The following is a 27,232-nucleotide window of genomic DNA, read 5'->3' as shown; positions in this document are numbered from 1 at the left end:
AAAAATGTCTGCAGGGCTATTCCCACCCTGGCTTTGCACACAAAGCTTAGTTGGGTAACATGCTAAGGTTTAATTTAAAGTTCCTGTCGTTTTATCACTCTGTTGTATAAAATATTGAAAATAACTGTCACCTTCAAAAAGAAGCCGCTAATGCAATTTTTGTCCCAAGTTCTGAGAAAATATTGTGTTAGGGAGACTTTAATAAGACCAACTCCAAGGGCAACCATCTCGCCTCAACCTCTGTGGTCTTCCTTCATTATTTACGTGTTTTACTCCTCTCCTGGTCACATGCCCACCCGCCTCCCCTTCTTATTTCAATCATCTAATGACCTTTGGTAAGCCCTGCAAAAAACATTTCAGACACAGAGGACTGATCGAAGTAAATGTTGCTGAAATGTACAGTGTTTCTTGCCATTTGCTTATCAACCTCATGTGATATGAACTGTGTGATTATAAACTGTGTGAGTTCTGTTGCAGGCACAGCTCGAATTACACATTTCCGTTTCGTAAAGAATTTGTAAAGTTGCTGAGGACTGTAATAAAGAAAAAGACAAAATGGTAATACAATGAAATGTAATAGTTTCTGTTAAATAGAAAATTAATGAGAGAAGGAAAGTAATAATGATGAATTTGCATCTTTTCAAAGATTCATATTTGTTAAAGGACATTTCATATTGGTATTTCAGGGCCAAAGAAGCTTGTGCTTTCCTAAACAATTAAAAATTTGCATCTTAGAAGAAATGCTTTTTCATCTCCTGATGTTTGAAAATGAGGTGCTTCAAAAGAACTGAGCTTCAATTTAAAAGTGCAATAGCTTGATTATGATATTGGGTTGCAAGATTTTCGTTGTTAAAGATCATTTTGAATAAAAGAGCAAGTTAGAAAGCAAAGATATATCTCAGTATAAATAGATCTTAAAATATGAATAGTCATAATATTCAGGAAATATAAGTAAATTTTGACTTTACAGTTTGGAAGCTATTATCATTTTTTGTGTGATTAGCTTCTCCAATTTACAATGTTTGCCTCACTGCTTTATTTCTTTCAATAGGTTTTTTTTTTATAAGACTCCAAAAACTTAATTATGGCTTATGCAAATATCATTTGAGGGAAAAGAGGGTAATATTAAATCTTTGAAAGCATTATTAGGTTAAATGCTAGGAAAGTCATTGTAGGTATTAAATGGCATTCAGAGAAAAAGTGGAGCTGAGGTGGGAAGGCCCCTTGGAGAGGTTTCTCATGCCTGCCTTAAAGCCATCTACTTGGATCAGTTTTTTCCCAACGTTTGATCAAAGGTGAATGTTGTAGAAAGCTAGAGGAAAAAAGTGAGTTTTTGCTTCTGCCTAATGTACAGATAGGAAGCCAAACGAAAGCCTACACGATGCTGGAACTGCTAAAAATGAATACGTGAAAGCATGCAGCTACTTTTTTCCAGGCATGATGCAAAACCTCTTCTTATTTCTTTATGAATCACCTAAATATTTCCTGCATTGGTTGGAATCTCCAATAGTGTGTGCACCCTACCAAAAAAAACAAACAAAACAAAACAAAACAAAACAAAAAACAACAACAAAAAAACCCACCTCCAAACAAGTGAATTAGAATAACAATCATGTTTAACTAAACTGGCCAAATTAAATGTTTCTCCCAAGAAGTCATGAAGTGTCAACCACTTACTTTTAAAGTACCCATAGCCTACTGAGCACAGAGTTTAAAGAATGAAGAATGCTTAATATCATGAAGTTAGCAAATGACAAAAGTAAAGATAATGGTAGCAGAATATGAGAGTGAAATGACAGATGGAGAAGGAGGGCAGTGGTCACTAAGGGAGCAGACACGCAGGAGGGCAGACTGCAGCACGTGGTTCTTGTGTTTCCCCAGCTGTGGGACTTTGGGCCACGGTTAGGCTGCTGCTGAAGGAGACAAAGTGAAGTGTCAGGGAGGAAAACCTCTCCTCTACCCTCTTAGGTTATACCCGGGGGCCTGTGAATTAAACTAACAAAAAGATTAATAGGAGAAAAGGCACAGATTTTTTTTTATTAATATTTATATGCATGGGAGCTCGCAATTAAGAAGTGAAACTCAAAGTAGTGATTAGACTCAGGGGCTTAGGTACTCTTCTTAACAGACGACTGGGGGTTCGGGTTCAAGGGCCAACAAATTTTGGGGAAGGGACTCAGTGTCATTTGTCAACTTTTTCTTCTTTATTTTTTATTTCAGTGGTCCATGATTTCTCAAACACTTGGAAAGAGTGCTCTATGGCACTGTCTCTAGAGGAAATGGTAATGATGCTCATCCTTTATTGAGTCCCGCTATGCCTCAAACAATATTCCAGGAGATGTACACATATCCTAATGCTAACACTGTTCCTAAGAGGTAGACAGGATTGTGCTGATATATTAAATGAGGAGAGCAAGGCTGATGGTGGTGAAGCTGCTTGCCTAACATGGCATAACTCTAGGGTGACCTTATCATCTGTCGTTTAAACAGGACACTCTTTAAAGTCCAGTTACACCAGGACATCAAGTAGAAATAGGGTCCTTCCAGGACAACCTCGCACATGAAGTCACCCTGCAGAGCTTCTTCGTAGGCCAGGATTTAAAGCAACTTGTATCTAAGGCCCAGGCGTGCTCCCGTTACTGTTTTAGGCTGCCTCTGAAAGTTTTACAAAAATAAAGATATCGGTATTGGAGAGATGAGGGTTCACCAAACTGTATGACACCAGGGTGTACAAAATAATAATTCTCTCAGCACTCTAGTTAGGATTATTTGTATCCCAGGACACCTGCCTCCAATGGTGATTTTACAGGTGACTTGAGAGTGAGAAGGAGGTCCTATGTAGAGGACACAAACCTGCAGAGAACAATGTTAGTACCTGCTCTTCTGAGGGGAGTAGATTTTCCACCCATGGAAGTCAAATGACTGTAGCGGTCTGTGGACTCTTGACTTCAGTGAATGGTGCACGCAGGACAAAGATAGGGACAGATCACCCGGTTGTCACTTACCGAGATGGTTCTGGGGCTGTTTGAGCCTAACCCTACGGGAGGGAGATGGAAGTTTGCCAGTTATATTCCTTGGAAGGAGAGCCCAACACGTGGAGTGGTTGGTGCTGTATGCTTGACTTTCCCTCTGTTATCTGAGAAATTGCAGACGAGAATTGAGTGTCCCAGACAGATCAAGATGAGCAGGGAATGGAGCTCAGCTACACGAAATTGGAACAATGCTCTGTCGCTGCCTGTGTCCCCGATGTTGTACTGAATGGGTGCGGTTCAACTCTGGGGTCGGCTCCCCGCTCTCCCACCTGCACCGTGACCCGTACCTTTTTAATTTTTAGAGAAAAGTTGTTCCCTTGCGAGAAAGTGTTTTCTGTTTGTGAAAGAATATGTAAAATAGCACCAGGTGAAGAACGACTTTTTCACCCAGTCTTGAAACCATCACAAAGAGACAAATTTTGCTGCTTTTGCTTCGTGTGTGGATTTTTTTCCACACAGCTCTATTCATTGCCTGAGACAATGGGGCCAGTGTTGGCCAGCAAAGAATAGTGCTATTCATGCACCCCGTACCCTGCACAGTGCCTACACTTGTTAGTCTTGGCTGCCCTGCGCTGCTGGCTGCTGGCAAGAAAATCAGGTCTATGTTGTTGGATGGAACAGGGCAGATCAGAGAACGAGCGCTGGCAGCCAGATTCCCAGATAACCTCAGCTCCTCTAGAAAACTCTTGTTGACATAAGCCTGTGCTTTAAGGGGTGTCTGGAATTCCAAGAACTTGGGCCAGGTGTGCGGGCAGGTGCTTGTGCTTCCGTTCTTGCCTCCCCCCAACCCCCCACCCCACCCTCTGCTGTGATCAAATGCAGCCACAGTGGAGGTTAAATGCCTGGTTTGGGAATGAGACAATGAGATTCGAATTCTGGCTCCAGATATGACTGATCGTAGGAACTTGGATAAGACTCTTAACCTCTCTGAATCTCCATTCCTTCATCTGCAGAAAAGGAGCATCTATGCCACCTGCTTCCTGGGGGCCCATGAAATTGGATGACAGAGGATTATGGGATGATTAGCACATCTCCCAGTACAAAGTTAACTGCTGTGAAACCACGGGTAACATCACTTTAGTCGTGGGTGGGAGGTGGTGGGGAGAGAAGACCAGTGTCAGGGCTCTGTTCGTAGTACCGGAGAGGGAAAATGTTTTGCACAGGGAAGAAAATGTACTCTGACAGAGGCCACTCCATTTCTCTCAAGGACCCAAGAGAAGACCGATTTGCTTTCATATGGTGTTGTCCTGGAAGGGTGGTTCCGCTAATGTATGCTGGAGATGGTCTTGAAGTCCTCTGTTCTAGCTCTTCAATCTGGAGTGAATGCAGCACAAAAGCTGGACCATGCCCTTAACATTCTTTTTTTTTTTTTTAAGTGAGATGAAATCTTCTAGCTCTCATTTGACATCTGTGGGGGAGCAAACCACTAAATGCAGGCAGCCTTGTGGAAAATTTAGAAACTGGTAGATTCTGAGATCACCAAGGGCAGGAAGCCTGACTCTCCTTTCCTAGAATTACCCGAGTGTGGAGCCCAGTGGACTGCTGGAATGGAAATGTGTTGTCAAGATTCGTGCAGCAAATCAGGTAGAGTCTAAGATAGATGGAGAGCTGGAAAGAGACAGTCTTTCAAGTTCCTTCCAACCCAAGATGTGGTGTTTTTGAAGTTTTCCTCTCAATAAATATTCTTTAACTATGTTGTGTCTTCTGTGAAGTTGCCACCATGAAAGCCGTATGCATTTGGCACCAATTTGCTTGGCACGGCTTGTGTACCAGTACACTTGTTATAGTATCAGCACCTTAGATTCTGTTAATGGACTATATGAAGCATAAAGAATACTAATCACCAGGGCCATTTACTATGATACATATATTGTAGAGTAATGATAATGCCTTCTTGGTGCTTTTCGACATCTTCACTAGTAGTCCTAGGAACAGTAGACTTCACTTGGTGTAATCACATAATTAGAAGACATTATTGCAGTTCATAAATGGAATTAATTAAAATTTTAATTAAATTTTCAAAAGATAATTTAATAAAAGTAGGATTGATTAGAAAATTATCAATGAATTTACAGATTCATTTAAGACATTTATCTCTGTCACTTTTAAATTTCATTGAAATCTGTTAAAAGTTATAGTAGGTATGTCCACAGTCGCATTTAAATAGTCACCATATTGTTTCAAGAGGCAAATACTTTCTAAGATGTATCTTGCTATCTTTCATTGAATAGTGACCTTTATTGGTCTACTCCTTTGAACATTATCTTGAAACAAATTGGGGACAGAAAGATGTGAACTATCCATGTTCATTCTGAAACCAAAATACTGTTTATTTGGCTAATTACAGTTTTTGAAAACATAAAGTAAGGATTTCAGAAAAAAAAATTTATGCCTGAGGCAATTTTACTGATGGCCTAATAGAGCGGTTGTCATGTAGTTGACATAGAACGATCACAAATTCTAGCAGAAGATGGACAATAGATCTAAAATTTGTAAAAACATGAAGTGTTGGCTCCAGCATTGGCCAGAAAATAGGAGATCTCATATACATGCTAGAAAGGATGGTTAACAGTATGTATGTTAGACCCACCTCAACTGCAATAGCAAAATAGGCACATTTTCTCGTAGTGTTTTGATGGTTTTTATTTATCTGTGAAAATGATGTCAGAGGCCTTGAAAGTTATGCCTTCACCCACCTATTCATTTGTTCAGTCAACAAACGAAAGCCAGTCTCTCTATTAAAGAGTTGGCCAGAGTCACAAAATACAGTGATATAGTCAGCAAACCCACCTGACTCTACCCTCAAAGTAAATCCAGACTCCATTCTCTTCTCACCACCTCTAAGTGGGTGTTCTACTGAAGCCACTATCTTTTTCCCCCTTAAACGATTGCATGAGCTTCCTGATTAGCTTCCCTGTTTCTATTGCAACAAAGCCATCAGCTGTTGTCTTCAGAAATGTAAGCAAGATCATTCAAAACCCTCCAGGGTCATCAAACCTCACTCATAATAATTACACCCAAGTCTTTCCAATGACCTGAAAAACCCTATGTTGTCTTGCCTGGCTTCTTCTCTGATCAATTGCCTGCCCTCCCCCGTTGCTCACTTCTTCCCAGACACAAAGCATGCATTGCTGAAGGTACACCTATGGCTTGTTCCCTCATCTCGCTCAGCTCTCTGGCCAGGTGGGCAGCCCACCCTGTTTCCTTCAGGTGCTCATCCTTGTATCATTCACCATCTCCTCACCAGGCTATATTTTTCTGCGTAGCGTCTATCATCACTTGTATATATCATTCACACTGGATACTTGTTCATTTTCTCTGTCTGCCCTGCCTTGGAAAGACAGATGGGAAACAATTCCAGGAAAGCATGGTGGCATTATGATAGGACAAGTAGAGAAAGCAGTGAGTATCGCAAGAACTTCGTGGTTTTCTTAAGAAAGCGCTATCAGTTGAAGTCTGAAGGATGAATAAAAAGAAGCCAGACAAAGAGCCCCAGGAAGAACAACAGTGTCTTTATTCTACTTATGTAGTTAGTTAATTTATTTCTAGTCATGTCTTCTTGTCCCTGTCATTTTAATTATTGGGGATATGACCTCAGCTTCTGGCAGCAATTTAGATTAGATAATCTGAAGAAGTTCTTGTCCAGTATTTGGTTTTACCTTCTTTTTATATATTCTTCTAAGTCATTCAGAAAGATAGACAAAATATTTATAAACACGGTTCTAAATACACAGCTGAGTCCTGAAAGAAGTTAGGAGCGGGAGAGCATTCTCACTCCAAACAAGAAGCACTAGAGAAGTGAGCTTGACATCATCATCTTGGGGTGGTGGAGAGCTGCAGGTGTGAGCCCCACTCACGATTATGGAAACTGGAGGGGATGATCTATGACGAATGGTAGCTAGCAGACACATAAACGAAAGGATTAAACCTGAAGAACCTCAAGTAATAGATTACAGAGGGAGACCATAAAATCATACGCTAAAAACAATTAAGGAAAGAAATGAATATGTCAGAAAAGCATAAAACAGTATGAGTAAGAAATGGCAAGCTTTGAAAAAAAAAAGCAATGTAAATTTCTAAAGTTAAAACATATAAATATCAAAGTGAAAAACATGCCACGTAGTTTAACCAAGAGATTGCTAAAACATAGCACAGAGAGATTAAGACAAAGAAAATGTTTAAAAGACGTTAGGACACATTAAAGAGAGACAGAGTCCTCTAATAAGAGTACCAGAGAGAGAGAGAGAGAGAGGGCAGAATGGGGGAAGAGGAAGCATGTGAAGAAGTAAGGCCCAGAATCTTCCAGATCTGATAGAAGATACGAAACACGGGGCTCAGGGAGTCCGGGTGGCATTGGACAAATACGTGGACACATTTTATAGAAATTCCAAAGACTAACAAAAAAATCTTAAGGGTGATATAAATAAATATGTGAGCTTATATAAACAACCAATATGACACAACAACACAATATAATACACAAAGTATGCACCATTAATAATACAAAACAACAATAATAATTATGATTAATTTGGTAGGAGACAAAAATAAAGCGAAACTAAAAATAGGACAAAATAGGTAAGGTGGGACAGGTGATCAGAAATAAAGCGTTCTAAGGGTCTAGCCCTATTAGAGCAGGATAGAAAGATCAGTGTACTTTAGACCCTATTAGGTCAGTATTCACGTGAAAAATTTAAGATAATAACTAAAATAATGGAAACAGAATACATATCTTCCAAACCAGTAGAGAAAAACATGAGAATAAGGGAAAAAGTAAGTCACTTCAAGAGATGTTGAAAAAGGAGGGGAAAAAAAAAAGAATCTTAGAACAAGTATGGTAAGAAAGCAAAAATAAGATGGAAAACGTTGAAATACCTGTATAATTACGATAAATCTAAACTTAACTAAAATGGTAGCAGCAGTGGTAGCAAAAATATAACTTCTCTGTAAAATTAAGATCATAGCCAGATTCACTAGTTCTCTAATGTATCGAAGGTCCCTGACAGCTGTAACACCTGTGGTTGTAGAGAGCAGATGTATTGATAAAGATATTATAGAGATACAAAGGATACATAGACACACATATTTCCATATAGATACCGATTTTATATATATGAATTTATATATTTTGTGACTATATATTCTATTCATACCTATATCTATTTCTATGTATCTATCTATTCATCTATTCAAATATTTCACTTAAACAAGCCTTAGATTCCAGCATTTCCCAGCGTGGGAAATAAATGTGGCCTAAGGGTACGGGTCTACGGAATGGCAAATCAGCCTCGCAAAGGCGAGGAGGTTGCTCAGTGTAAAATCCAGGATTTGAGGCAATGACCAGCAGTACAGCGTATTAGGGTTGCAAGTTTTAAGAACCATAAGGATAGGGAGATGAGTCAAAATCAAAACAGAAAAAAATAAATAAACAAATAGAGAAATAAGTAAATGTCTGTAGAAGCGGCAGGAGTTTCAACTTCAGAAGAGCCTTGGGTAAGAAAAAGTATAAACGGCGCCCTATATCTCTCCAATCTGGAGACGTCTTGGAAATACTTTGAAATCTGTTCCCCCAGGTTTGTTTTTCTTCTCCATCACACCTCACAAGGAACACAGAGAGTGATGTCCTGTCACTTTGATGCGTCTCTCTACTCAAATGGCAGAAACCAACCAGGTGAGTTGTCATAACTTAGATGAGGCTGGGATAAAAATACACCTTGGAGAGCTTGCTTTCTGATGACAGCCTGGGAGTAGCTCTTTTTGATTTGAGTGATTTGGAGCTTAAATTCAGTGCCAACCCACAGGAGTATCTCAGGACTCAGGGTTAGGAAAGAGATGATGCCAGGAGGAGAAAGTCTTTTGTCTGTCTTCCTTTAGAATTGTCTTTGGCTGATAGATGGGTGACTCTGTCCAGGATCCTGATTTAAATTTGTAAGTGAGGGGCACCTGGGTGGCTCAGCGGTTGAGCATCTGCCTTTGGCTCAGGGCGTGATCCTGGGGTCCCGGGATCGAGTCCCACATCAGGCTCCCTGCATGGAGCCTGCTTCTCCCTCTGCCTGTGTCTCTGCCCCTCTCTCTCTCTCTCTCTGTGCATCTCTTGTGAATAAATAAATAAAATATTTTTTAAAAAAGCATCCTAATTAATTACTCTGCCTGAGGGATCCCTGGGTGGCGCAGCGGTTTGGCGCCTGCCTTTGGCCCAGGGAGCGATCCTGGAGACCCGGGATCGAATCCCACGTCGGGCTCCCGGTGCATGGAGCCTGCTTCTCCCTCTGCCTGTGTCTCTGCCTCTCTCTCTCTCTCTCTCTCAGTGACTATCATAAATAAATTAAAAAAAAAATTACGCTGCCTGAAACTACAGCTATTCCATGCATCCAATTTAATCATTTTTGTTTCATGAAAAGCAAAAACCCCTTTCCTGCAGTTTCAATACAGCAATTTTAGAATCCTTAATCCTCAATCTCAAATCTTGGCCTTCAATTGGAGTAATTTGTATGAACTAGTTCCTAAGGTGGGTCTTCCAAATGGCTCAAAGTGGGGTTCAATAAGCAACGGAGGTGTGCATTGAGACAACCAACAGAAATGCAAAAATACTTCCCACCATGGCCGCAAAGGGGGTCATAGTAAAGTGAACACCCACCGTGGTGAGGGTGCTTGTGGTTGTTGGTCAAGCAGAAAGGACAACTTTTTTTTCACCTTTTCATCTTACTATGCTTTGGTAATAATGACCTTGAGTTCATCAGAGTTCTTGGCTGTTCATGGCTGGCATGTGTTGTGTTCTGCTCTGGTGATACCCTTGCCTGGTTTTATAAATGTTTTGAAAAATTATCCCTGGAAATCAGCGCAATACTTTTGTTTGCTTGATTTTTCATTTTTAACAAAACAGCTATTTCACTTCTCTTATAGCCCTGTCTCACTCCAAGACCAAGGGGTGAGTCTATGGAATTGATCCTAAAGTAGATGCGAGTGACTTAAAATCATTTATCCCTGCAGTTATGAAGCCTTTTAATTTTTAGTGGAGTCTAATGTATTGTTCTGATCTCATTCTTACCTTAGAATCAATGATTTCCATGGAGACTTTCAGTCTCCAATGAGGGTAATCTCGCTCAACATTTTACCATATATGTACAGTCATATCTGAATCCCAGCTTAGATTCAAGGGAAGACGTCAAAACATTCATAAAAATATTCATGCGTGCCTACTCTGTGCTGGAAACTCGCCATTTCATGTAATCCTCACATGCGACGAGTTTTTCCTGAGAAAAACTCACAGAATGCTCGCATTCAAATTCGGGTTCAAGGACCCAGAAGACTAAGCACTGTCTGTCTTTACACTTTGTAGATAGTTTCTTCTTCTTCCCAGATGAAGGATTGGGAAGCAGGGAGATAGTAAGGCCATGTCTTCCATGCTTGCTGAAATACCTTTGTGTTCTGGAGCAATGTGTTAGACATTAACACTTCGAGTCATGGAACTCTTCCAAAAGCTTGGGAGCTTGTGAGAACCTTGGGCGTATTGGGCATTGATTGGACACAAGAGGGGTTCAGAGTTGAGACACTAAGGTTAACTGCTTTGGGCTTGCTTCAGGGTGTAGGACTTCAGGGAGGCAAGTTGAAGCCAAACCACGCAACACTTCACCACTTTTTTCCCCTGCATTTCCTCTGCTTTAATCTTGGCCATCTTTAATCTATTTTTACATAGCTTTCAGGGTTACTCTTTTTAAAAACCAAGTTGTATAATTTTCCTGCTTAAAATTTTTAAATAACTTCTTATTGGACTAATATAAAATAAGCCATTTTAATGTGAATGGTTCAGCGACATTCAGCACATTCCCAGCGTTGTACAATCATCACCTCCTTTCAAGTTCCAAAGCTCTTTCGTTTCCTAAAAGGAAACCCCACATGCATTAAACAGTCACGCTACTCAGCTCCTGGCAACTGCTAATCTGCTGTCTCCATAGATTTACCTAATTTGGATATTTCTTATACATGGAAGCATACACTCTGTAACCTTTTGTATCTGGCTTCTTGCACTTAGCATGTTTGCAAGGTTTGTGACATCATAGCGTGTATCAGTGCTCCATTTCTTGCCATGGCTGAATAATATTCTGTTGTATGGATATATCGCCTTTTGTTTAGCCCTTCGTCCCTTGATGGATATTTGGGTTGCTTCCACGTTTCTGTCTTTACCCAATCTAACTTAGAGTTACCTAAGTAAGCAAAATTCTGGAAGCATCTGAGAGGTGGTGAATGCTATCTCTGAAAAGATCTCAAAATTGTAGTGCTTATTGATGTGTTTCCAGGCTGATACCTTTCTGTAAAAGCCAAACTAAAGTCCAGGAGTAACTTTTTTTTTTTTTTTTTTTTGCATGCCCTTGGTTCTTATCTGTTTCTATGCTACTGTACAGTGGTCTCAGGAGGTGAGGTGGATAGTACCATTCATTCCATTGACCTCCAGGGAGTGAAGTTAGGCATGAGGATGATCAGTTAAATCTGGCCTGAGGGGACTTGTTGCACTGTCATATATATATAAATGCTTTATTCTGGAAAGTTTCGAACACGCATAAAAATAGAAAGGCTGCTTTAATAGACTCTCATCACCTACCTTCCAGCAATTAATAATGCTGTTCTTATTTTACTTACTCCCCTACCATCACGTTTTTTATTGCTTATTTACTTTTTACTTGTTCCTATTTGTTTGTTGCTGAGGAATTTTAAAGCTAATTCTAGACAAGAATTAGCTAGACAATTATTCTAGACAAGATGTCATTTCACTCAGACACATTTCAGTGGGCATATCTAACTTTCCTTTTTAACATAACCATAGTATTATCAGCCTCCCCAACCCCAAAATTCCTCGATATTATCAATTTGTGTTCAATTTTTCCTGATTGTCTCAAATGTACCTTTTTTTATATTTGTTTTGTTCAATTCAGAATCCAAACAAGATTCTGTGAATTTTGCATATGGTTAATATGCTCTTATATTTCTTTTGATGTGTAATTATTTCCCCTCTTTGGTGCATTTATTATAGAAATTGAAAATTGGGTGTTTTGTCTTAAAGAACTGATGAATTTGGCTGGTTATATCTTTTTGGTGTCCTTTAATATGTTCCTCCATCCCCCGTAAATCAGAAGTTGGAGCTACAGGCTTGATCATATTTAGTCAATTTGGGAAGAGGGCAGGAACAATGTATTTGCATACATGGAACAATGTATCCCATTTTCCTTAATATTACCATTGATCAATAGTTCTGTGTTGTGGTAGGCTAAAAAATTGTCCCCTAAAAAATATCTATGCCTTGATCCTTAGAACCGAGGAGTGTTATCTTCTATGACTCAACGTGCGCGCGTGCACACCCAAACACACACAAAGGGCGGGGACAGGGACAGGGGGTTCTTTGCAGATATGGCTCCATTAAGAATCTTGACATAGGTGTATTGCCCAGAATTATAAGCTTCAGATCCATATGTAATCATGTGTTTTTATAAGGGGGAAGCAGTGGAGGAAGCAATGTAACTAGAGAGGCAGATTAAAGTGACACAGTTGCAAACCAAGGTTGCCAGGAGCCACCAAAATATAGAAGAGGCAAGCAGCAAATTCTTCCCTAGAGCCTCCAGAGAGCGTTGCACTGCCAACACCTTAATTTCCACTCAGTGAAACTGATTTTGGACTTCTGGCCTCCAGAACAGTGACAGAATGAATTCCTGTTGTCTCAAACCACCGAGTTTGTGGTCATTTGTCACAGCAGCCCTAGGAAACTACCACAGATGTGATATGCCTGGTCCATTCATTATAAAGTTCCCCCTCAATTTTTCCAGTAATAAATTTTAGCTGCCACTGATCACGTTGCCTAGATCCATTGTTTCATTAGGGAGTGGAAAATAGCAATTCTCTAATTCTGCTATTTTCTTCTCCATTTAGTACATGTGATTCTTTTAGGTAAAGAAGAACTGTTTTCCTCATCAGCTATTCGATTAGCCTGTGTTCTAGTCCAAGTAGGGAAAGGCAGGAGCGAACACTATGAACTCAGGTTTTCATATATTTGATAAGTTTCAAGTCATTGCAGTCATTATTATTTATGATCCTCAAGCTGTCCATCTTTAAGGCAGAGGAGCCCTTCCAAGCTTTTTAAAAGCCAAAATAACCCTGGCAACCAAGTAAAGAGGGGGTACCCCAGTTTGAAGGAGAACAGCTGGTGATGCAATACTGACCTCCATCCTGGTCTCCTTTGGGTGGGTCACACACACACACACACACACACACGCCCAAAATTTCTTTTTTGAAACATTGGCAAAAGACGCCCAGTGGCTCAGTCGTTGAGCATCTGCCTTCGGCTCAGGTCGTGATCCCAGGGTCCTGGATCGAGTCCCGCTTCAGGGTCCACGTGGGAAGCCTGCTTCTCCCTCTGCCTGTGTCTCTGCCCTTCTCTGTGTGTCTCTCATGAATCAATAAATAACATCTTAAAGAAAAAAAAGAAACATTGGCGAAAATGAAGAACTGTGAAGACACTTAATAAATGTAACATCTCCATCTCTTAATATAGTAACTCTCCACCCTTCCTTCACAGCAGGATCACCAGGAAAACTTACAAAAAATACTCCTGCTTGGTCTCCACCCCCAGAGGTGCTGATCCCCCACCTTGGGGATGGGAGGGTAGTCATAGGTTGTAAATGGTTCCCAAATAATTCTAATGTGTAATCAGGACTGAGAACCAGTGTCTAACGTATGTATCCTACTTCTGAGATGAGTTGTGTTTTCTTTTTTAAATAAGCCCTGGTTTTCTGCCTTCTGTGACTCAGAATCTCAAATGCTGACCACACAGGTTGAAAGGCAGCTCATCATCAATGTGTTTTCATGCTTCCTGATCCCAGGAAGATTCTGTTATTAAGCACGTCATCAGAACTGGATTTAAAAAGCAAAAATTACAATTCTACCCTAACACTAAGGCCTCCGTTTGATATTTTAAGTCCATACTTGGCTTTTCTCTCTTGGCTTTACCTTGCTCCTGCAGAATTTATCACCTTATGATATCTCCTACAGAGAAAGCTCCTTCAGTTGGCTCTATGCAGGGTCCATGTCATGTTCACCTGTATAGACTTACTTTCTCAAATGGAGCAGAGATTCAAACATAATTGGCATTTAGTAAAGTTTTGATTGGTACAAGACCATACCCAGGAAAATTCCATCTTCTCTTTCACGTCCCCTACCCCTGTGTTGGATTCTATTGAAAAAATGAAGAATTCTTGAAATTTCCATGATGCTCTTTGTCTATATAAGGTATAGATAATTGTTAATTTTGTTTCGATTATGCAGTGAGGGACTCTGGGTAAAAGTCTACAAATGTTACAAAGGCACGTGAAATTTAATATGCATCTCAACTTTTAAAAGTTTCTCTTTTTGAATATATCCAGTGATAATAAAGGTAAACAGGTGTTTGAAAACATGCTGCCATGAAGCACCAACCTGGCAGAAAAGCTGTAGCGTTTATAACGAGAACACAATCCAACTGAATTTGTAATTAGCACTTTTCAAATGTGCTCATTATTATTGTTATTATTAGCCACAAAACTATGCAGTTCTGGCTCACGCCCATTGGAATTTCAGGGTGTGAATCTAGCCAAAAGCAGTCAGTATAGAACCCAATAAAATAAATATGTTGCAGATTTATAGAAGTGATTTTAAGTTAAATATCCAAGCCGGACTATCAATTAGGTAGACATTATTCACTGTTCTGGATCAAAGAAGAGGTTCACTTTTGAAAAAGCAGATCTTTATGAAAAATATCCTAATGATTTGGGGAAAATGAATACACTCATGAATGTATTTGGGAAGTAACCATGAAAAAAAGGGAATAATCATGGTTGAAGAGACCTATCCTTGTGGAGCAAAGAATTTCAGAACATAGAGACCTGTCTTCAGTGAGCTTCCAGAGGAAAATACATATCCAAATACTATCCAGAACTTAAAAGAGTTGCCATCAACTTGTTTCTGATGACTCTCATAAGAAAAGTGACTGACTGCCCAACAAGCTTGCACTTCACTCATTAAAGAACAGTTATTGAGTGGAACACAGAGCACTGCATTCGGTGCTGTTGGAGAAATATGGATGGTCTATTAAACTGGATACATTCGAATGGGAGGGAACTTCCCAAAGGGACAATCATCAATGAGTCAAAGCAATGATCATGGGCTAAGGGAGATGCCAAGGAAAAGTAATCAGGTAAGGGTCAGGCTAGTCAGAAAGGGGAGATTTCTGAAGAAGATGTGTCTTGATTCAGATTCTAAGTGACATCTTGGCCTGATTGGTGAGCAAGTTGGGAGATGCCTTTCCAATAAGAGAAGACTTGGGTTTGGTGTCATTTGAGCCTTGTGGAGAGATGGCCAACAGGCCAATTGGATTAGCACAGAAACAACTTACCTGGCACTATGCATGGCACACAGTCAATAAGCGTGTATATTTGAAGGTGCTCAATAAATATTTGAGAATCAATGACTTTTTACCTTCATGTTTTCCCAGGAGGGTATATAAGAAACACATTAAGGGAATCTGACTCAACATTTAACAATGATTTAATTCCATTTTAGACAGGACATGCCCATTTGGTTCAGTCTTCATGAACTTTTTATCAGCCCAACTCTGCTCATTTGTATTACCTGCTTGGCCATGACTTTGTATGATCCTTAGTTTGGTCAGCATGGACAGAACACATATTAAATTCATCTGTGTGATTGTAATTCTAGATGTTAAGGCCATAATGTCATTTTCAAAGAAAACAAAATAAGCATATATGGAGGCCACTTTGCCTTTTAGATAATCTCTTACTTTGGTCTCAGGGTGGATTCTTGGTTGCCATATTTCTACTGATGATCCTGTCCCTCATCCCAGCCCACCATATTGCTCTTTTTCCCCCTCAGTAAATAGTTATTGAACTCCTTCTATTTGCCAACTCCATTCCTAGAAAATAAGATCATGGAAGTCTCAAGGATCTGTTTTAAGAGGTGAGTCATTGGAACAAAGAGACAGCTACAAAACTGATAATTTCTGTGAGTGACTTGCAAGAACAGACCACTCCCTAGAGATTCTGATCTTATGAGTCTGATGTGGGAAAGGCCACTGATGTTTAACCTCCACTCCGGGTAATCCTAATGTGTAGTCAGAATGGAGAATCACTATGGTTCTCAAATTGTGGTCTTTGGAGCAGCAGCATCAACATCTCTTGGTGACTTACTAGAAATGCAAATTTTCAGACCCTACTGCAGACCTACTAGAAAAGAAACTCTGGCAGGGTGCGGGGAGAGGGCAAAAATGTGTTTTAAGATGTCTTAAAAGTTTGAGAACTACTGAGCTAGGGGAAGGAATACAGATTGGTTCTGTGTCAAGATATTGGGCAAGTCTACTAACACCCATTCTGACCCCTATTCCTCTAGCGAACCCCTGTCATTTTCTTCACCACTCCAGTAGTCTCTTCTAAGTATACTCTTATAACGAAGTTCTTGCTTTTCCTCTTCTTTTTTTTTTCCATACCTTGTATGTTCAGGGCCTTGAAGATGACAACCTAATTCACCCTCAATTCAACAACTGTCCATGTGGGAACACAACCTTGTCATAAACAATATAATGGGATTAAAAAAAGTATATAGCATCGTTCCTGGAAGAGTCAGGAGTCAGAAACCAGAGCATTACAAGAGACAATATGCTGCTTGCACAGGCACCGCATGCTTCAGAAGGTCAAGGGTATAATGGGAATTATATGGGAAACAAGACAAATCCTAGAAAGCTTCATGGACCAAGGCAGACATGAGCTGAGCTTTAATGCATGAGTAGAATCAGATCAGTGGGAGGACAGAGGGGATGTTAAGAGCAAAGAAGCTCTTTATGAGTACAAAGACATTAGCCTGACTGGATGCAGAGCTGAGAGGCACATCAACATTCCCTCCCACCTGAGTACTCTGAAATATCTGGTACCTCAACTGATGCCCCAAAATACAAGGCAAAAAGGTAAATTTTCACTTTCCTTAATGGAAATCTGAGTTCAGGCGAATTGGTTTTCAATGGTTAGCTGGGCTGGCTACTTTAGCTTGTAAGAGCCACAATAGGAGAGATTGAGGATCAAGCTGAGTTGGCTTAGAACAATCTACTAGATGTGAGGCTTAACCTTTCTGAGCTTTAGTTTCCTCTTCTAGACAGTAAGGATAATGAATTTTCCCTAGGCTATTTCCAACTTCTAAATAAGCTCCCAAATGTTAGATGCCAAGCACTGTGTAGGATGGCCCCTGGTAGACCCATGGACATTATGGTCTCTCTTGGCCTCCTTTGACCTAACTGGAATCAATTATTGCATTGGCTCAGAAGGGCTGCAGTGGTGGTTAAGAGTGAAAGCTTTGAGTTCAGAGGGCTGAGCTGGATCCCAGCCTACCACGAAAACATTGTGTAACTTTGGCTGCAGAGTGGAACCTCTTGAAACATCAATTCCCCCTTTGTTATAATCTGGAATAATGACATTAATGCCTCCTGGAATCATTGTGAAGGTTTAATGAGTAATGTTGGTAAAATGGCTAGCACGGTGCCTGGTACACAAGGTTAGCAGCTATTAAGGCTGTCTGCTCATGATCTCCAAAGGGTTCTGGTGTCTCTCCAGAAAGGAAGGACGCACATTGGGAGACCAGGTCACTTTTTTAGACCCTTTCAAGGCACCCCACCCCCTGACCTCCCACTCGAAGCTCTGTGGTCTTTTTTTTTCTTCAGGACAGCAGTCGATCATTCAATCAATTTTAGCTATGCTGTTCAGGTACACAATAGCTGACCTGGGAATATCTTTTTCAGTAAAATTAAAACTTGCAAAGGGTCTAGGCCTGTCTGCAAGCCAATACTTACATCTTCTTTCTAATACCCGGGTATGTGAAAAATGGTCAGTCGCCGAAAGACAAATGTTCTCATCTCCAGTGTGCTCACTCTCTCCACTCACACCCAAGCCTCTCCTATGACTCCAATCCTCGTTTCCATTATACTCAAATGGAAAAATCCAATCCAGGGGTAACATTTTACAGCTGATTTACAAATCCCTTAAAAGTGCCAAATTTAGCTCTGACATTCTTCCTTATGCACCATAAAAATAAATGCATTGAGAAGCCTTTGGGGTCCTTGCTCTGCTGAAGCACTTCCTTTTTATATTTTTTGCTTCTCATTTTACCTCTTATTACTTCACATGAAGCTGCAGCTCTTGGGACGACTGCACACCCACTGTAAACCCTTATTATTGATCATGTACTTACATGGTTGGCAGCGTTTTATGTAAGAGGAATAAATGATATAGTTGTTTCTATCCATTAAACTATACTGTTATCAAGGGATTGAAAAACTGCCCTGAACATGGCAATTATTTTGGAGGTTCTGTAATGTTTAAATATAATTGTCTAGTAATCTTTTATTTACTATGCAGTGGCAAAGTCTAGCTGGCTTCGTGTTTGCACCTTATAAAATGTAAGGACGTTTAGCATGTTTTAATTCTCTGTTGTCTTCTTTCTCTCCCTGGCCTCTCCCTTTCCCTAATGCTCCACCCGCCCCCCACCCCTGGGCATTTTGATATGTGGCTTCTAGAGACTTCCCAAGCACTGTGATTTTTTTTGTATTAACTCATCCTTGGAGATCAGTAACTTCCTACTTAGTATGATGTGGGGCTTCCCGGGCTCTGGCCATGTGGGAAGGAGAGCTGGGGTCTCTGAGGCACAGAAGACTTCGCATGATTAGTAGAGCCCAGAGAGCTGGGGAGACGTGCCTTGTGAGCGAACGTCCCAGCCTTGAGGAAGCTTAATTATAGTCAAGGGAGACTATTCCTTCCTTAGCAGCTGCCGCTGCCCATGTGCACACACATACATGTGCACACAGACGTGTGCACACACGCAAGCACATGCAGGCCCTCATGCACCGTCGGACGTGAATTCTGTTTGGAAGCTCATGGGTTCCTCTCACTCCCTCCCCTCACAGGACCTTGATGGCGGCAACTGTAAGCCCTGTCCTTTCCATCTTCAGCTCCCCCAATAAGCCCATTCTGACTTGGCTTTAAATTTGGAAGCGTTTGAGGGGAGAGAAAGCCTTGAAACTTTTAAAGACCAAATATAACAAAATGATCCAAATAAAAGAACTGAGAGGTTGCTAAACATGAGGCCAGGAGCTGTTTCCACTTTTTATTGAAGTAGAATAGAGGCTGAGATTTTTAAACGTTTTTCTGTTTCTCTTTGAAGGTGCCAGGAATTTGCACGTGAGGTTTTAAATGTGCTTCTATTACTGACTGGCAGGAGGAGATTTCTAAGCTGTCCACGCTAGCTCTGATGGTTGCAATATAAAATCCAAGTGCTTGATTCCTTCTTTCTAGAGGACTTGACTTTTCTGGCTTGAGAAGGAGGAAAGACAGGGAATAGCCTCTTATTCGGTCCCTATAAACAAGATATACAAGAGGAACCCAGAGGGTTTAGTTTGGTTTTAGGAGAAAGAAGGTTTAGGTGTCACCAGATTTTAGAGCTTCCTCTGGCTGCCATCTTGGGCCTGCTTCTCCTCATCTGTGGTCCACGGAGTTCTGTTCCGCCAGCTTTCCCAGCCCCTGGGAGGCCGTCTGCTTCCGCTCGTCCATACACTCACTACCCAAGCCTTGGTTCTCCTTCATGCAGCTTTTGTTTTCAACTTGTTAGGAGGCAGCTTTGGAGTTTCCCCTCATCAGTTTTGCATGAGCTAGCGTATGGGACAAGGACGGGTCATGGATCAGAATGTGGACCCTGAAATCAGCTGCTTGGGTTCAAAATCTGGTTTTGCTCTTTACAGAATGCTTTACTGTAGACACTTTTTGTGTCTGTCTCAGTTTCCCGTGTGAAAATTGAGTTTATTGAGAGGCGCTAGCTTCCAGGGCTATTGCATGAATTAGTTGAATTAACACGTGTGAAAGACTCAGAAGAGTGCTCCTTCTTACTGTTTCCTGAAATCCCTTTTTAGGCTCACTTTGGCTCTCTGTGCCTTCATGTGTCTTATCTCCACTTAGCCATTCGTTTTTATCTTGGTCACTGCCTCTTCACAAGCCTTGACTTCACTACATCAAAACAATCTACGGATTGATTGAGTCATAAACAATGACAAGCATGAAAGCAGTGGAACCTTCTTCCTAGAATTAGGGGTGGCGAGGCAAGCCAAGTGGTTACTTGCTTGCATTTTTTCACATGATCCATTATTTCCTATGAAAGCCAGTTGGTTTTTCAGAGTTGCCTTTCCTGGCTACTCTGTTTTCATTTCCCCTCCTTTATATAACCTCGGCCTGCAAGAGTGTCTTACTCCAGTGTTCCATCACAATAGGGCACATCCCAAAATACATGCTTTCTCCCAGTCCTCCTTTCAGCTTTTAGGGAATCTGTAAACATCTTCCAAAATAGTTCACCTGTCCCAGTGGATATCCCCAAGGGAGCAAGAAGAAAGGGTCTGAGGAGGGGAGAGAGGGTGGGAAATTCTACCTCAGGATCGTTCTCAAGGTCTCCTCCTCCTCCTCCTCCTCCTCCTCCTCCTCTTCCTCCTCCTCCCAGCTGTCCCTGGTTTCTTGTTTCCAATACAGACTGTGGGGCCCGCTGGGCCCCCAGTGGGTAGGACTCTGCAGTTCAAATCTTTAAGCCCTTCAAAATTAAGGTCATTTTCCTGGTCAGCTTCATTTCTCCATTCTGACTGCGGGGCGGGCAGCTGTTTTCTGATGAGGAGAAGGAAGAGGAAAAGAGAGGGTGGCCGTGGGGACACGTAGAGAATACCATCACTGCCCCAGAGGGCTGCGTATCAGGACTGGTAAATTCCCAAATTCGACACTGCAATATGACATAGATCAGCTGTTATTTTTCCAGTCTCAGAGGAAACCTTGAGGAATCTCATTCCTCCAACTGTATGAAATTATCTGCCAATGCTGTCCTTTCCACTCAAAGTCCTTTGATTGAAGCATTTGGCATGGGCTGTTGGAACAACAAAATCTCTTCAAAGCCATTGTTTCTTTGAATGTTCGGTTTACCTTTTGGTTGGGCAACAAAATAACTTAATAAATGAAGGGTGAGTAGAATTGTTACGATAGCAATCCCCATAGTAACATCAAAATGCCACGCACACTCATTCTTCAAACACTGGGGAAGCCTCCGCCCAGCCCTCCCCACAGTCCAGGTTTTGCATCCCAGATTTCAGCTCTGATGGCTCGAGATTTTAGGATATTAAATTAAATCCATTTTATTTCCATTCCAAAGAGTTAATAGACTCATGAAATACCAAGAATTCTTATCCACTTAGGTCCTTTGCAGAAAAGTCAGAAGTAAATTTTCTGTGAGCTTCACCGCATGCACAAACTGCTTGCACTTGAGCTGCTCTTCCGACTGTGGGTTTGTCCTTAAAAACGACAACAACAAAAATCCCAGTCGAGGCATGAATTGTTCTTTGTTGATTTCAGTTGTCTTACATAACTTACATGGGGGCAGGACTAGGGGATAAACGTCTTCGGAATGCAGCATTGTGGGAACACACATGTTTTTAATCTCCTATTTTCCAGAAGATAGCCAGAAGGGATCCCCAAGAGGTCACTTGGAGAAGCCTTTTGCCACCTGGTAGGGTTATAAATTGATTCTCTGATTAACATTGCTGTTATTGGGTTGAGTGAATGACTGAGAGACTATAGAAAAATCAAATGGGAGACAAAAACTGATTTTGAACATCATGTCATATCTTTATACAATAGGTATTCATGCATACATGTAAATATGTATATCACTGTGCATATTTAGCATAAATTTATAACCCAGCTGCTGAATATCAAACAGTGGATCTGTGTATCCTGTTTCTTAGTTCATTGTATCTCGAATATTAACACTGACACCCTCAAGGCAGAAACTACAATCGGAAAACAGTTGCATTAAATTCAGAACCAGAGGGACAACCCAGAGATCCTGGGTCAGTTTACTTTCATGAGGGGAAACCGTCAGTAGATGAAGAGGGAAAAGCAGAAGAATAAAGAGGAAGCCATAAACAGGCAATTCATAAAAAGGGAACAAAGATTATTAATAAACACACAAAAAATGTCCAATCTCACTGCTAAGCAAAGAAATACAAATAAAAACAAGCATACCAGGATGTGGAGTGGGGCTTCCACTTGTGTTCTGGAATCAGCAGTAGGCCCCCAGCCAAAAACAACAGGTGCTAAGCACTCGACATGTGCAAGAGCGACCAGGCCCCAGCCCCACATCGGCATTATATAAGCAGGGGACAGGAAGGGGGCAGGAGGGGGCAGGAATTAAAGTTGGGAGTGGTCAGGCAACAGGGCCGGGCAGCTCCTCCGAGGTTACTTTCTCTCTCCCACGGATGGGACGAGGGCAGGAGGTGCCTTCTCTCCTTGTTCCCCTCAACCTAAATAGCAGAGGGACTTCACAGAGGATCGTCCTTGGAGAATGAAGATGCTAACAGGCAGACTGGTGCTCACCTCCCTGCCTGGAATTCTGCTTCCAGAGTACACGGGCTTCCTAAGGTGCTCCTGCGCCTCTCTTATCTGGGAAAAGAGATATAAGGCAGTCACGAACTGAGGTGCCAGATGAGCAGCTTGCATTTACACCAACTGTATCCCAAGGATGCACAAGTGTCTGGTGGGTTAAGTGGGCACCAGAGACTGTAGCTAGCTAGCATTGAGACAGCCAGCAAGTCTGCCGGATAGAAGGCCATTCTAGTGTTGGGAACTGAGAGAGACAGAGAGAGAATCAGATCCCTCGTGGCAGAGAATGTGCAGAGGGGATCCCAAAAAGCCTTCCAGAGTATCCAAAACCCCAAAGACCTGACGTTCACCTCAGATATCAATATCTGGTTAGTCTAAGTCAGAAAATGGTCATGCCCTAAAGAATGAATATTGCCATGTGTCCATAGCAGTAGGAAGATAATAAAATTATTTCGTGGGTGTCCTGGCAGTGAATTGAGATTACTCAACAAACCAGTCAAGTGACGATGTGATTCTGTTGCCTATTGAGTTACCGTAACTCTTGAATGACTTAGGTTGGTGTCGACGGTGAAAGAAGGAGGACAAACTTGCTGGTGCGAGTGTACACTGGTTCGTCTTTCCTGGTGGGCATTTTGTCAATTATGTATTTAAAGAGCCTTAAAAACTGGCCTGCTATTTGACTTAATGATTCCACTCCTCGGAATTTACACGAAAGACATAATCAGAAAGGCACGCACATATAGACAGACCAAAAAAATGTTCTTCGCAATGTTAGGTACAAAAGAAAATGGAGAAAACCTGAATTTCACGTTGAAAACAGGTAGCTAAATTATGGCAGATGCATAGGATAAAATACATGCTGCCATTAAAATTATGCCCTACAGACCATTTAATGATATTGCACAATGCTCATAATATAATGTTTAGTAAAAAACAAACAGGATAACATCTGCCATTGCATAAGACATAGAAAGGGAGAGCAAGAATATCTCTAGGAGCAGAAGACATGAGTATGTAACTGCAAAATTCAAAGACTCAACGGGAAAAACACCACAAGCAATAAGATAATTTAGTAAAGTGGCAGATAGGAGAAGAAATCCACATAAACAGACTTCATCTATACAAACTAAAAGTAATTAGAAGATATATGGCAGATACGTTTGAGATAGCAATAATGATGACAAACTTAGGCATGAAAAAAACCCAGTAATTGTACAAAAGTGGTACAAGGAAAACTAAAAATGCTCCTAATGGATGCAGAAGGAGACTTGAAGAAATGGAAAGACATGTCAGTTTCTTGGATAGTAAGGAGTCAGTTCTCCCTTAGTTAATTTATATATTTAATATAATCCAAAAAAATACCACTTGGAGGAAAGAAGCAGCTAGAGTAGTCAGAAAGTCTTTGCAAAAGTAGAGCAGAGAGGATGGTGACTGGCTCTACCAGATATTAAAACTATTACAAAGCCTCTATAATTAATGACGAATGGTATAGGCACATGAATAGATAGATAGATGAATAGAAAATCCAGAAATAGACCTAATTGCATATGGAAATTTAATATACAATAAAGATGGCATTTCAAATTGGTGGCAAAAGATGGACTTTTAAATAAGTGGTGTTGGGATAAGTGGATAGCCATATGGAAAAAGATAAAATTGGATCCATTTCTCACATTGTACACCAGGATAAATTCCAAAAGGCTCAGAGATCTAAATGTGAAATGAATGAAACTATACATATTTGAAGAGAAGATGGGTATTTTCCTCCAATAACTGGGATGAAGAAAACTGTCTCAACTATTTAACAAAGTCCAGAAGTATTAAGGAAAAGACATAGTCAATTTGATAGCATAAAAAGAAAACTTTTACAAGGAAAAAATGCCATAAGCAATGTAAAAATAATGAAAAATGAGGAAATTTTGCAACTTATATCATACAAGGTTAACAGGTTAAATATATAAAGAGCTTCTTAAAATAGAGAAGAAAAAGACTATAAGTTGGTAGATAAATGGACTGGGGAAATGAACAGACTGTTCCCTAAAAAAAGAAAGGCAAATGGCTCTTAACCATATGAAAATATGTGCAGCCTTGCTCCTAATAAGAGAAATGCAAATGATAACACCCCGAGATACTGTTGCTTGCATATTAGATTGGCAAAAATCCAGAAGTTGCAGAAACTACTCCATCAGAAGTGGTCAGGATATGAGGGCCACTGGGGGTAGAGGCCCAGGTGATAGAGCTAGGTGGGCCCTCAGTGCCCTTCTGCAGAGCCACGGGGCTTCTGCTCGTCCTGCTGGTTTCCCTGGGGCTGAAATCACTGGCTGCCCCGGGAACATGGTGGAGCCTGGGGCAGGAAAGACACGAGTGTAGGGCACAGGACCTAGAGGCAGGATGCCCTATTTCCGGAAATACAAGCACTGGCTGTGTCACAGCCCATTTAAATGTTGAACGGACCTAATTCACAAAGTATTTTTAGAGTGCCTTCCCTATGACAAGCACTGATCTAGGTCCAGGGATTCCACAGTGGGCAGTACAATCCCAAGTCCTTATCCTTCTGGTGCCTTCCTTCTAGACTTCTTTATCACCGTCTAGTTCTTTTGCGCCTAGGCTTTGGAAATAGTCTAGAACTCAGCCCCAATCACCCATAAGGCTCACCTCAGGATGACAATCACCTCTTTGGTGGGATAATTTCCTAACTGTGACAAAAACCCACATTTGAGTGAAAATGCTCCGGGACTTTAAGATTGCCCAGTAGCAAATGGCTGACTTTTTTTTTTTTTTTTTTTTTTTTGGAGCATCCCTTGTAAGTCAATTATCACTAACCATTTGCCACTTTCATTTTGTAAACTTGTCAGTTTTCATTTATACAGGTGCAAAAACCAACATTCTCACAGGCATAGGGTTGTGTGCATTTTTGTTTGTTTGCTTGTTTGTTTTTTAACATTGCCTACATTTGGAAAGGGTCAAGCTGATTATTTTACAATCTGTTTACATGAACTCCCATACTGGGATGCAGCATGCCAAATCTCATCTAAGTTCAGATGCTCACAAAACCTCCTGGAAAATTAGAGTAGTGTTTATAACAGGAAACCATGACCCCAAATACACGGGAGCCACACTACTAATGTCCTCAGAGCTGTCCCCTGGGTCCTTATTAGGGTCCTTTTTATAAAAGAGATTGCCTTGTAACTGTCTTCTTTACTTCCAGAAATACACCGCCCTACCACCACCGATCTGATGCGGCCCAAGACACTTCCTGAGTGAGAAATCTGTGTTGAATTCTGCTCTGTAGCACATGGCGTGGTTGCACATAAGATCTGGTGGAAATTTCAGACCTGGTTGCCTATTTTTATTTTGATGCCTAGTACAATGCTTTGCACATAACAAGTTGAGTCAAAGAATATGTAAATGCAGTCAGTTCTCATTGTTCATGGTAGTTGTGTTCTATAAAGTCACCATGAACACAGGGTGAATCCTGAACCATTGCTCCTAGAGGAAATACAGGATTAGGTTCCTGTGAGCCTCTGGTCATCACATTTTAGTCAACTAATCAACACATAATCTTGTTTTATGTGTATTTCTGTTTAAAGATACCTTATTTAATATCGTTGATTTGTTACATTGAACTCATGGACAGTAACACTATAACTGAAGCCTGAGTAAAATTTACTTAACACATAGCCTTTCTCCATCAGGTGCATCATAGCCTTCTTGAGCTTTGGGCACAGGACACTAGACAGCCCCTCAGTACTCTGCTTTGGGTTATTTTAAGCAGCAAAATCACCCAAAAGCTCAAAAAATGAGTCATTGGACAGGGCGTTCTCCAAAGAACCCTTCTATTGTAAATATCTATAATGTGTTCCAGAAAAATGACACATCCATAGCATTTTTGAAAATTGCTTCATAGGGAATGGGGAACTGAATATTCAGATGGATAATGAATAATTTCATCAGTGATCTTTCCTATTTTATGTCTTCTGTGAGTTTAAAGTTCATTATATATCCTGTTCTTTTAATATTGGACTCATCACAAACTATTAAAGTGATAGGCAAGTCAAAGAATGTTCCTGAATCTGAGGGGAAATCCAACAATAACAGCTAATCTGTTTATTATATCACCTCTAGGGTCTATTTTATGTTTTTGAATATGTCACTTAAAACTGTGAGCCTCAGTGTCTTCACCTGAGAGACGGGATTGATAATATCTGCTTCACAGAGAAGCTGTAATGATAGATCAGATATTACACATGAAATTGCATGATGAACTATAAAATGATAAATATGAAGAATTACTATAAATACTATTCCCCCTCTTTTCATTCTTATCCTAATTCAAGTCACTGACCAAGGCCCATAGAAAGTCCAACCATCTCCGTGAAGCTTTCATCATCTCTCCAGCCAACAGCCATCGCTCTTCTTTGCATTCTAGCTATATGTGCTACATATTACCCACTCTAGTACTCAGACAGTTGGCTTTTATTTCTTTAATGGGCTCTGTGTATACATTAATTCTTAAAATTAAAACCTAGAAGAAAGAAACTGTCTCCTATAGTATACTACTCCACACATAGTAGGTTCTTGGAACTTACTGAATGGATGACTGGTTGGAGGGGTAGATGGGTAGATGGTTGGTTGGATAGATATGTCATCATTGTTCTGTTCAGCCAGATAAGCATGATCAGGAGGATGTCATAAATGTCCCTTTTCTTTACTATCCAG

Source organism: Canis lupus, chromosome 1 (genome assembly GCF_003254725.2).
Source record: "Canis lupus dingo isolate Sandy chromosome 1, ASM325472v2, whole genome shotgun sequence".
Classification (NCBI taxonomy): Eukaryota; Metazoa; Chordata; class Mammalia; order Carnivora; family Canidae; genus Canis; species Canis lupus.
The sequence above is the reverse complement of the archived record's forward strand: the minus strand, read 5'-3'. Positions refer to the sequence as shown.